Genomic DNA, 12,900 nt, shown 5'->3' on the forward strand with positions numbered 1-12,900 from the left:
CCACCCCCCCACCCCCCCCCCCCCATCCTCCACCACCACCACCACTTCCAAAACTGATGCCAATGTCCAATGAAATGGAACCCCTCTTTCCCACACCATTCCCTGAGCGACGCGTTTACTTCCCTAATTTTCTTGTCCCTAAGCCAATTTGCACGTGGCTCAGGCAGTAATCCAAAGATTATGACCTTTGAGGACCAGTTCCTTAATTTTGCTCCTAGTACTCATTAATCCCCAAACAGGTCCTCCATCCAACCCTTGCCTATGTTGTTAGTCCCAATGTGGACCATAATAACTTGAAATTATCACCATGATAGCATTAAGTAAGGAAAGATGGGAGGACGGTTGAGTGAAGCACAAATGACATACCAACATGGACTGTAGGGTTGAATGGCCTATTTTATGCATCCTATTTTATACATAGTATGTATCTAATGTAAAACGTAGCTCAGTGAATGTGTAATTAATGGTTTGGTATAATTCTGGGCTATATAGAATACATCCAGCCTAAATTTCTTCGGTTTGTTCTTGGCCTAGATGGTTGTAAGAGGTCTGCAATTCTCTCTCAGTGCCATTGGTCAAGGTGGGAAAGCAATCTAGACGGAAGTGTAAAATTACAGAGACATTAATAGCTTAAGTGATTGGGAAAAATGATTGCAAATGGTTTAATGCAGGAAAATCTGACATCATCCACATTGGACCCAAACAGTTAAGAACTGGAAACAGTGGAAGCCCTCCTCTCATTTATCTCTCCACCCTTCAGGCCCTCTGCCTGTATTCCTCTTGAAGGTCTTTTGCCCAAAACGTCGATTTTACTGCTCCTCGGATGCTGTCTGAACTGCTGTGCTTTTCCAGCACCACTCTAATCTCTGGTTTCCAGCATCTGCAGTCATTGTTTTTACCCAATAGTGGAAGTCCAAAAAGACCTGGAGTTCCAGCTACATAAACCACTAATGTGTCATGCACAGATACAAAAAAATGATCAAAAAGACAAGTGAACATTAGGCTTTATATAAAGTTGAATAGAATGTAAGGGGTAAAAATCATGCTATCAGCTTTACAAAGTCCTGGTTAGAGAACTGTGAGCCATTCTGTGGGGGCATATTGGCTCAGTAGTTAGCACTACTGCCTCACAGCACCTGGGACCTGAGTTTCATTCCAGCCTTGGGCAATGGTCTGTATAGAGTTTGCACATTACTTGTGTCTTTATGGATTTCCTCTGGGTGCTCTGGTTTTCTTCCACAGACTTAAGATGTTAGGTTAGGTGGTTAGGTGGATTGGCCATGCTAAATTGAGTGTAGTGTCCAGGGATGCGTACGTTAGATGGATTAGCCATGGGAAAGGCAGAATAGGGTGGGGAGCTGGGTCTAGCTGGGATGCTTTTCAGAGGGTTAGTGCAGATTCAATGGGCTAAATGGCCTCTTTTTGCATTATAGGGATTCTATGAAGCATCAATTTGAAAATCATCATTTTTCGTGATGCTGGTTGAGGAATAAACATTGGCTTGACCATCTGGAGAATTCACCTGCTTTTCTTGAGTCTCACAGTCAGAGAGTCATAGAGATACACAGCACGGAAACGACCCTTCGTTCCAACCAGATATCCCAACCTAATCTAGTCCAACCTGCCAGCACCCAGACCATATCCCTCCAAACCCTTCCTATTCATATACCCATCCAGATGCCTTTTAAATGTTGCAATTGGACTAACCTCCACTATTTTCTCTGGCAGCTCATTCTATACATGTACCACCCTCTGTGTGAAAAAGTTGCCCCTTAGGTCTCTTTTATATCTTTCTCCTGTCACCCTAAGCCTATGCCCTCTAGTTCTGGACTCTCCCACCCCAGGGAAGAGACTTTGTCTATTCATACTATCCATGCCTCTCATGACTTTATAAACCTCTATAAGGTCACCCCTCAGCCTCCAATACTCCTTGATATTTGGGTAGCTGTGGAGCAGAATTGTATGACACAGAATTTATAGCAAAAGATTACACTGTCATGCAACTGAGGCAAATTATTGAACAAACCTAGATTACTGTTAAGTTTTTCATCTTTTACAATGGGTTGCAGGTTTCAATTCATTAACATATAAATCCCAGAACTTCTTTTAAGTCACATTCTCGATGACTTAAAAGAAGTTCTGGGATTTACATATTAATGAACTGAAACCCACAATCCATTCTAAAAGATGAAAAACTTAACAGTAATCTAGGTTTGTTCAATATATTGCTTTAGTTGCATGACAGTGTAATCTTTTGCAATAAATTCTGTGTCTTATGATCCTGCTCCACAGCTGTCTGATGAAGGAGCAGCGCTCTGAAAGCTCGTACTTCCAAATAAACTTGTTGGACTATAACCTGGAGTTGTATGATTTTTAACTAAGTGGATAGACTGAGCTTCAGTTTAATGATATATTGGAAAGTGAGCACCTTTGACAATGTACTGTCCCCTTCATTCTGCATGAGAGAGTCTCAATTATGTGCTTAAGTCTTGAATAGGGGAACTTGAATAGTTGTCTGACACAAAGTTGAGAGTGCTATTCGCCAAATCGCAGCTGACAATTACAATTTGTCATCCTTTGTATACAGAAAAATTGTTTCAGTATATCCTATATTCTGTCTTCAACACTGAAGTGCTGTAATGATGCACTGATGGCAGTAGTGTTATAATGTTGTTGTATTATGTGATCAACAATATCAAAACATTGTGTCAACCATCTCTGGTACAGTGTGTACAAGGTCCATCGTCATTCTGCAAATCAGCACATACTCTGACGATAATGCCCTTTTAAATTATGGAACAGAAGTGAAGTACACACTGTTCAAGAAGTGATTTGGTAATCCTGTTATGGTTGGTTTGCTGCTTATCTGGTATGAACTGAACTTTTTAAATGTGTTAAGCAGAAATCTGTTTACTAATCTACCAACAATTGCTGGAATCCATTCTGACTGAGATAAGAACCATGGAATTATAGAATGGTTATGGCACACAACAGGGCTGTTTGTTCATTTGAACCCATGCCAACTGTCCGCAAGAGCATGCAAGTCCCTGTTTCCTTCAGATACTCCAATCTAACTCACTTTTGAAAGTCTTGATTGAATGCTTCTCCAACCCTCTTTCATGCAGGACTTTGCAGATTTTAATCGTTGGCTGTATTAAATAGTTTTTCCTCATATCATCTTTAAATATGGCAGTAGCTGTGGAGAGAAATCAGAGTTAATATTTCACATTTAGTGACCCTTCTTCAGAACAGTTCTCTTCACAGATGCTGCCAGACCCGCAGAAATCTTCCAGAAATTTCTTTTTTTGTTTCAGATTTCCAGCATCTGCAGTTTTTTCCAGTTCTTTCTCACCTTTAAACTTTTTCTCCAATCACCTTTAAATCAGATTTTTCTGGTATTCAACTTTTCTACCAATCTTTCCACACTGTCGAGACCCCTTTTGATTTTAAACATCTCAATCAAACCCCTCTCTATATTTTTCTCTCTAAGGAGAACAACCCTACATTTTCCAATCCATATATCTGAAGTCCCTTGATCCAACAACAAATTAAGAGCTGGATTAGGTCATGAAGCCTCTTTTGCCTGTTCTGTCATTTAATAAAATCTAACTGGTCTCATTGTGGCCTTAACTCCACATTTTATCATGAATACCCTCAGACTCCCTTGTCAACCAACAATTCTATCTTTCTCTACCTTAAAAATATTCAATGACCCCATCTCCACCACTCTGAGTGAAGAAAGTTCCAAAGACCTGGAGAAAAAGATCTCCTTATCTCCAACAAAATTAGACACCCTTTATTTTTAAACTATGTTCCCTAGTTCTGGTTTATCTCATGAAGAAAAATCGTCCTTTCAGAATCCACCCTGTCAAGTTCCTTTAGGTTCTTAACAACAATTGTTGGAATCCATTGTGATTGATTTACTTTGAGATAAATCAATGAGAATGGAATAATTGAATTATAGAATGAGTTGTGGTGCACAAGGAGGCTATTAGGCCCATCAAACCCATGCCAGCAGTCTTCTAAACTGCAATGGATATTGATCCAACATTTCCTCATCATATAACATTCCCATCCTAGTATGAGTCAAGCGAATCTTCACTGAACTATTTCAAAGGCACTTACATCCTTTCCTAACTCGAAGGACAAACATTGTACATGCTACAGATATGGCCCAACTAATGCAATGTACAACTATGTCAAAACATCCTTACATTTACCCTTTTTATTTCATCCCTAGATCTACTTGCCCAAATCTCTTCTGCGCCCTCTCAATGCCTTCACATCCTTCCTAAAGTACATTACACAAAGTTGGGTATATTACTCCAGCTGAGGTATTAAGCAGTTATTCTAAGTGTGATCTTTTCTGCCTTTCAACCCTTCTGTGTGTTTAAAATGTAGTTCATGTTTCTACTCAATTCTCAGTAACTTACTCTATGAAGGCATTTAAATTTTTTGCTTTCCTTCTCTACTGAAGGTACTCATTCCACACAATTCTACACAAAGACAATGTCACCTGTCTTCATACATTGAATCAGACAGTGAGTATCAAGAGACCATTGAATGTTATGAAGCTTTACACAGACCCTGTCTATAGATGACCATTTTGAAGGGAGAGCCATCGGATAGCAATTAGTAGCAGAAACTTTGGTTGGTTGTAGTTTTATTCCAGATTTGTTTAGACTAACTATTCTGCTTACTTAACTGTAATCCTGAGTGATCTTAATCCAGGTATAAACTGGGCAAACAACATTAGCAAGAATACTCTGGTTGCTGAATTCCAGGTGTGTGTACAAATGGTTGTGAGCTCAGCGAGAAGTTTGAGGAGCTACTCAGCAGATTCAAGATGAGGCTGAATGATCTTTGCATGACACCCTCTGTGTACTTGCTCAGATAATAAGAGAAACTTGAACTGTTTATGGTGGAAACTGTTCAGAGATGTTAATGGTGCATGTTGTGTCTGAACGTGCTGTCAGAGGACCAGGCAAAGAAGCTGTAGCAATGCTGGCTATGTCAGTGCAGATTTAGTGACTCAGTTGTGAGTTGGTCATAGTGAAGGGAAAACAACATATTGGTTTGGACATGACAAATGGCACCATTGGAGACATGGTATTACAGAGAGCTTTCAAGTGAAGAGACAGGTTCTGTTGAGTGCAGCAGAGGCAACTGAAATGATCTTTGAGTCAATGATATTACTAAGGTAGCACCAAAGAAACGTGTATCTGATCACTATCCTTGTTGAGTTATGCACATTAATAACAAGAACATTTGGACTTAAGTCAACAGAGAACATCGGACATCATCCAGCAGAGCTAAAATAGAAGATTAGCTTTTATGAAATTTCAGTATATTTAAGTAAATGTTTTGGTTCAGTTTGACTGATCTTTCCTTTATGCAGAATTATTCTGCTACATGAGGCTGTATTCAGGGTATCTTTTATTAAAGATTTGCCATTACACAAAATAGATTGAGGAACTAACTTGAGTACAGGTAATCTTAGGTTTGGTCTTCTGCAGTGTTAAGGGATTAATTAATAATCTTGTGCGCAGTGTTCCCTCTAAGTTTCAGAAGGAGATTTTGAGCATGAGGGCAACTAGTGGAGTAAAGGGGAAGAGACTGGCAGTTCACCCCCTACCCCCACCCTATACCCACAACCAAGCTTATGGAATTTACCATAATTTCTCATCTCTTAATCCAATTGTACATTCACTCCCTCATGTACAAGATAAAGCAGCATTCTAACAGGCAACAATGTAGTACAATTCAAAGCTACTTCAAGGGCTGCTTTCATGGAAGTGCTATCTCATGAACATCTTTGGAACATACCATAGAATCATATAGCATAGAAACAGACCCTTCCGTTCAACCAGTCCATACCGAACAAAATCCCAAACTAAACTAGTTCTGCCTGCCTGCTCCTGGCCCATATCCCTCCAAATCTTTCCAATTCATGTGTCCTCAGGGTCTTTAACTGTGCCCATGTCCACGACTTCCTCAGGAAGTTTATTCCACACGCGAACCATAACAAGTTCCAGTCATGGCTCAGTGAATAACATCCCTGAGTCAGAATTTGTGAGTTCAGTCTCAATGCAGTGACCTATACAGGCACAATGCAGGGTGGCATGGTGACTCAGTGGTTAGTACTGCTGCCTCACAGGTATAGTGACCCAGGTTTGATTCGAGCCTCAGGCAACTGTGAGGAATTTGCATGTTTTCCCCGTGTCTGCGTGGGTTTCCTTTGGGTGCTCTGGTTTCCTCTCAGAGGCTAAAGATGTGTAGGTTAGGTGAATTGGCCATGCTAAGTTACCCTGTTCTGTCCAGGGATGTACAGGTTAGGCTGATTAGCCATGGTAAATGTGGGGTTAGAGCAGGGAGCTGGGTCTGGGTGGGATGCTCTTCAGAGGGTCAGTGAAGACTAGATGGGCCAAATGGTCTCTTTCGCACTGTAGGGATACTATGATATGCAAAAATAAAGGTGCAGTACTGAGGGACTGTTACATTGTCAACTGTGTTGTGAAAAGGATTTTAAACTGAAGTGCTCTCTTCCTTTATTTGTGAATGTAACACATCCAATAACTCTTTTGGAGGACAGCAAGGGAATCTTGCCTGGTAGCCAACATTTATTAAACAGTTTTTAAGTCGACTCTGCATAGGCAAAGTTAAAAGGACAAAGCTTTGAGGAACTACAGGCTCTCTAAGATTCTGGTTAATTCCAAAAAAGAGTGCACTGTTTAAACATATGCAGTGAATGGGTGCCTGTGTATGAATGTGTCATTTTTAGCCAGTGTAAGTTAACCACGTTACGAGCACAATTGATTCCCTGGAAATACATTGCTGTTCTTTCACTGTCACTGGGTCAAAATCCTGGAATTTCCCTCCAACAGCATTGTGGGTCAACCCCCAGCAGGTGGACTCCAGTGATTCAAGAAGGCAGGCAGCTCACCACCACTTTTATGGCAAAAGCTCATTGGTCTAGGGGTATGATTCTTGCTTTGGGGATTGTACACTCCAGACACAAGAGAAGTCCTGGATTCAAATCCTGGACAAGGCCTGGTTGTCTGTCTTTGGCTTAATTGGGCAGCATGGTGGCTCAGTGGTTAGCACTGCTGCCTCATAGCGCCAGGGACCCGGGTTTGATTCCAGCCTTGGGCAACTGTTTGGTTGGAGTTTGCACATTCTCTCCGTATCTGTGTGGGTTCCCTCTGGGTGCTCCAGTTTCCTCCCACAGTGCAAAGATGTGCAGGGTAGGTGGATTGGCCGTGCTAGATGTTTTTTATTCATTCACGGGGTGAGGGTGTCGCTGGCTGGGCTAGCCTTTATTGCCCATGTATATTTGCCTCGAGGGCAGTTAAGAGTCAGCCACAATGCTGTGGGTCTGGAGTCACATGTAGGCTAGACCAGGTGAGGATGGCAGTTTTCCTTCCCCAAAAGACATTAGTGAACCAGATGTTTTTTTCCAACAATTGATAACGGATTCATGGTCATCATTAGACTCTTAATTCCAAATTTTTATCAAATTCAAATTCCATTACCTGCTGTGGCGGGATTCGAGCCCTCTGTCTCCTATTGTCAAACCAATTCTGTATACACAGAACAACCTCGGTTATCCGAACATTGATTATCCGAATTTTGGATTATCCGAACAAGATCTCAAGGTCCCAATGCTTGGGTAAACTTTATTATCTGAACATTCGGTTATCTGAACATTCGGTTATCTGAACATTTGATTATCGGAACAAAATACTGCTCGCTCGTGTCTTTCGGATAATTAAGGTTGCCCTGTGGATGGCGAGCTCTCCCTGAATCCCACGTGATCTAACTTTACTAATTAGTCTACCTTGCGTAACCTTGTCAAAGGCTTTGCCAAAGACCTCTATGCCTTTAATATTTTTGGTTACGTCCTCAAAAGACTCAACAAATTTGTGAGATGGTGATTTCCCATGCACAAAGCAATGCTGTCTATCCCTAAACAGTCCTTACCTCTCCAAATGCATATAAATCTTATCTTTCAGAATCACTTTCAACAGATTACTCACCACCGAAGACAGACTCACAGATCTATAGTTCACAGGCTTCTTCTTACAGCCTTTCTGAAATAAAAGCACACATTAGTCATCTCCAACACCTCACCCCTAGCTTTAGATGATACCATTTTTTTTATTTCAAAAATATACTTTATTCATAAAATTATTTTGATATCTATACAATTGGTCATGCCATTCTTATGCACACATTGCATTTCTTTATATACAGAGGTCAGAATTAATCATTCGTATATACAAGTCTGTACATTGACCATCCAGATATTTAGCTGAGGCGTCAGTGGGGCCCAATTTCTGAGTGGGCCCCCTGTTCTTTATAGGCAGGCAGAACTTACACGGTGGTCTTTCCCCACAGCTGCCCCAAGCTTCAGCGCGTCTCTCAACACGTTGTCCTGGACCTTGGAATGTGCCAGTCTGCAACACTCAGTCGGGGTCAACTCCTTCAGCTGGACGATCAACAGGTTTCGGACAGACCAAAGAGCGTCTTTCACCGAGTTGATTATCCTCCAGGCACAGTTAATGTTCGTCTTGGTGTGCGTCCCGGGGAACAGACCATAGAGCATGGAGTCCCGCGTCACGGCGCTGCTCGGGATGAACCTCGACAAACACCACTGCATTCGTCTCCAGACTTCTTCTGCGTGGGCGCATTCCAGAAGGAGGTGTGTGACAATCTCGTCCCCCCCGTTTCGAGTGCAGCGTGCGGTGTGGCAGAGAGTCCGGGCGTGCATAAAGGATCTCACAGGCATAGCCCTTCCCTCTACCAGCCAAGCCATGTCTTGGTGCTTGTTGGAAAGTTCTGGTGCAAATATCTCTGTAAAGGGCCCTGCAATTTCTTTTCTAACTTCCACAACGTTATGGGATACACTTGATCAGGTCCCGGAGATTTATCCACCCTTATATTTTTTAAGACTTCCAGCATTTCCTCGTCTGTAATTTGGACTGTTTTCAAGACATTAATATTTATTTCTCCAAGTTCCCTAGTGTTAGCTGCATATGGTACAAAAAACAGCTGACAGAAATGCAATAAAATTATATTTACAGGTTGTCTTGTTATAATGCGCATTTCATCAATGGAAATTCGCTATAACGTGATTGACGAATTAGGGACGTTGTTTCTACAGTGCGAACTTTTAAAATTTGTGTTGGCTGTAACACAATTATAGCACCAACACTTTAAAGACTGTTTCTAAGGTGTGATTTTTCTATAACGCGGGGTTGCACAAGAACACAACCATCACGTTATAGAAGAACTGACTATATATTAACATAATGTTAACATAATTAGAATAGGTAAATTCTTCCAATCGCCTTCATAAGGAAACCTAACCATCTCCCATTGACATTCAATTGCAGCACCATCATTGAATCCACCAAAATCTTCAGCAACTTATTTTTCAATTCAGCAATTGACAAGAACTGTTCTTCCAAGTGATTGAATGTGCTTACTCTTTGCTGAGGGCAGTTCTATGCATTGTATTTGAAGCTTTTTCCATCATGATACTAGAAAGTGAGATCAATATAAATGCAGATCTTTCTTTCTTCAGGTGCTATCCAAATACAACTTGCTGCAATTCATCACACAATTAAGTACAGGGTAAATGCTAAGCGAATGTTGACTTCATGGAATGGTCCAGGACCAGAGAGCATAGTCTTAGAATTAAGGGGCACCAATTTAAGACTGAGGTGAGGAGGAATTTCTTCTCTCAGAGCGTGTGAGTCTTAGAACTCTTTGCCACAGACAGCAGTGAGGGTAAAGTCCTTGTGTAGATTTAAGGCTGAAATAGGTAGATTCTTAATCATTAGGGGAATCAAGGGTTATGGGAAAAGGCAGGAAAGTGAATGTGAGGAGTTTTGGATCAGCCATGACCCTATTGAATAGTGGAGCGGGCTTGAGAGGGTGAATGGCCTCCTCTGTTTTCTATTTTATGGTTTTATAAAGAACTAAACAGTATGCCGTCTTCTGAGCAGAAACACTGAATAAAACATACTGAACAAAGCTGAAGCACACACATTAAAAGGTCTTTTTAAAATAATGTGTAAGTATGGAAAAATAAAAGTTGCTGCTTGCTGAATGTTGAGATAGCATTCAAGAATGTTGATGGGCCCAATGGCATGGTCTTATGTTTTACTGTGAGTGGGTGGGGCTCTGAGATGTCAAAAGAACAAGTCCCTAAGGAACTAAAATTGGACTTCAATGGGCCATATTGATGTAGTTGAGTATGAAACCTGAGAATGGTGAGATGTTTCACAGCTTTTCATTTCAAGGTAAGAATGAATGATTGTAGAAGACACTAAATAGCTCAGGCTAGCACTGCTAGGGTGATGTTCAAATCCAATAGCAAAGGCTAGCACTGCTAGGGTGATATTCAAATCCCACTCAATGGAAATTGAACTCAACTGATAAATCTGGAATTGAAAGCTAGTCTCAGTGACTAACAAACTATCAGGTTCACTAATGTCCTTTAAGAAAAGGATTCTTTTGCTATATGACTGTTGTTATATTCATGTAGTTAATGATCAGCTACCCTCTGAAATGGCTTAGCGATCCACCCCTTTCAAGATCAAATAGGGATGCGCAACTAATGCCAGCCTTGTCAGTGACACACATCCCATGAAAGGAATAAATCAATGAGCCCGGTGTTGTATTTAAGCAGCAAGGATATTTGGGGAGTGAGAGTATGAAAGGAAGTATATAAAGGACACGAGTGAAAAGAACAAAGAAAGGAAACTTGAAGTACAGAACCTGACACAAACAACTGTTTTAACCAAATAATACAGAACAGAGGAACTGTTCCATTCCGGATGCTATATTTGTTTCACATTAATTAGCCATGACTCACACAGCACTGGCTATGAGTGTATTATTTATTTTTAAGCACTGTTTCCTGTGTGAGTACAGGAACTGACATCCGGGCATGAGTCACACAGACCGGATATGAGTAATTGTTCCTTTTGTGCTTGGTGTATGTTGCACATTCACAAGCACTGCAGCACTCAAGACAGAAGTCATCCACTTCTGGAGTTGAGGCTCTGTCTGCAGTGTGACATCTGTGTTATTGGAAATGTATGGTGAGGATAACGAGCAAAAGCAGTCTAAGAAAAGAAAGGTGAAATCAATGAGAGATGATAACTCTGAACAGGGTCAGGAACTGCGAGCCTTCTGGATCACACAAAATTGTGGGGAGTGGGTGGATTGGAGAGAGAATGATACACAGTTATGCTTGCACCCACAAACACCCATTCATATTTCGCACCACAATAAAACAGTCTACTTGCATCTGAAACTGCATGACATGAAATCTTTCCCACAAATACAGAAGTTGAAATAATATCAATTAGAGAAGGTGAAAAAGAGAATGAGAGTGATGGTATTCAGAATGAGAGAGTACAAGACTGAAAAAAACTATGAGAAGGTGTGGGTGGCTCAGTGAGAATAGTGAGAGAGAATGAGAGTGTGTCAGAAGGAAGCAATGAAGGGGTATAGGGTTTCTGGTTTGTGATGAGTAATTTGCTGATTTTTAGGTGGTTCAAATCACCCTCAGATCCTTGGTTCTGACACTGGACTTTTTTAGGGAGTGAGGAATGAAGAAGGAAGTAGACAGGTGCTTCAGGGCAAAAGAATCTCTGCGGAGAGGGAGGATGATGGATGGACATGTACGGGGACAGGATGTCCATGATGAAGATATCTCTGTATTTATTTAACTGCAAAAAGGTAAGTACAATACAAGAACTAAAAGGAAAATGTACTAAAACAGTGAAAACGATACAATTGTACAGAGGACAGTAATTAGACACATCATCAAATTAAACAGAGGTTAAGACACTATTCAAAGCTAAACAGCAGTTTTAATCACAGGTTCTTTCTTCAGGCTTCCTACCCTTGGGGGTCCCTGCACTGTCACCGACCATTTTCCCTTCCCTGCTAGCTAGGTTGGAAACTTTGGGTGTCTTGGGAGTTTCAGCTCATCACTGGGGAAAACAGTTTTAAAAGTGTCCAGCTGCTGTGAGGTTCTCACGTCGGTTCTCTTGGCTTGGAACAGGTCTGTGTCAGATAGTTGGCTTCTTACCCTCTCGGTTGTCCTTTGTTGGGATGATGCTCTTGCTTTGTCTTCCCGATTCAGCTTCTCGGCTTGGCCTCTGTGATTTTTGGTTCCAAAGCTGCTTGTTGGGGCTAGAGCTTGTGGGGGAACTGTTTCTGAAGGAGTTTGTTGTTGAAAAAGGCTCTCTCTCTCTCTCTTTCCCAGATCAGGGCTAGCAATTATTCAGACTGTGTGCCCCATTACCTCCTCCCAAATCAGTGTTGCCATTGTGTTTCTGATGCTCCCTTTTGAAGTCAATTGTTGTCCTGATAGTTCAGAGTAGGTGTTAATGTATTATGATTAGGTGGAATGTCCAGTATCTCTGTGTATGAATATTGATTGAAGCTGATCTGCTGAGGCCCCGTTCAGTCTGGGTTGGATGGGGTTTAGGCTTGGGTGATTGTTCTTGGGTGATTGGGTGAAGAACAAATAAGAATGCGGAATACAGGGTTAATGGTAGGGTTCTTAGTCAGGTGGAGGAACAGAGGGATCTTGGGGTCTATGTACATAGATCTTTGAAGGTTGCCACTCAGGTGGATAGAGTTTGTAAGAAGGCCTATGGAGTATTATCGTTCATTAGCAGAGGGATTGAATTCAAGAGTCGTGAAGTGATGTTGCAGCTGTACAGGACTTTGGTTAGGCCACAGTTGGAGTACTGTGTGCAGTTCTGGTCGCCTCACTTTAGGAAAGATGTGGAAGCTTTCGAGAGGGTGCAGAAAAGATTTACCAGGATGTTGCCTGGAATGGAGAGGAAGTCGTACGAGGATAGGTTGACAGTT

At 41.4% G+C, this 12,900-nt stretch overlaps 1 long non-coding RNA gene across 1 annotated transcript; it reads right to left on the minus strand.

Moving 5' to 3' along the window:
• Positions 1-352: 352 nt before the first annotated feature.
• Positions 353-12,612, minus strand: LOC122541981. The gene is made up of 4 exons (XR_006309734.1): positions 12,110-12,612; positions 8,037-8,090; positions 3,080-3,196; positions 353-593 (listed from the first exon to the last, which is right to left on the minus strand). It is a non-coding gene; the product is annotated as an uncharacterized LOC122541981 (long non-coding RNA).
• Between the last annotated feature and the right edge of the window lie 288 nt (positions 12,613-12,900).

This window comes from Chiloscyllium plagiosum, chromosome 39 (genome assembly GCF_004010195.1).
Source record: "Chiloscyllium plagiosum isolate BGI_BamShark_2017 chromosome 39, ASM401019v2, whole genome shotgun sequence".
Lineage (NCBI taxonomy): Eukaryota > Metazoa > Chordata > Chondrichthyes > Orectolobiformes > Hemiscylliidae > Chiloscyllium > Chiloscyllium plagiosum.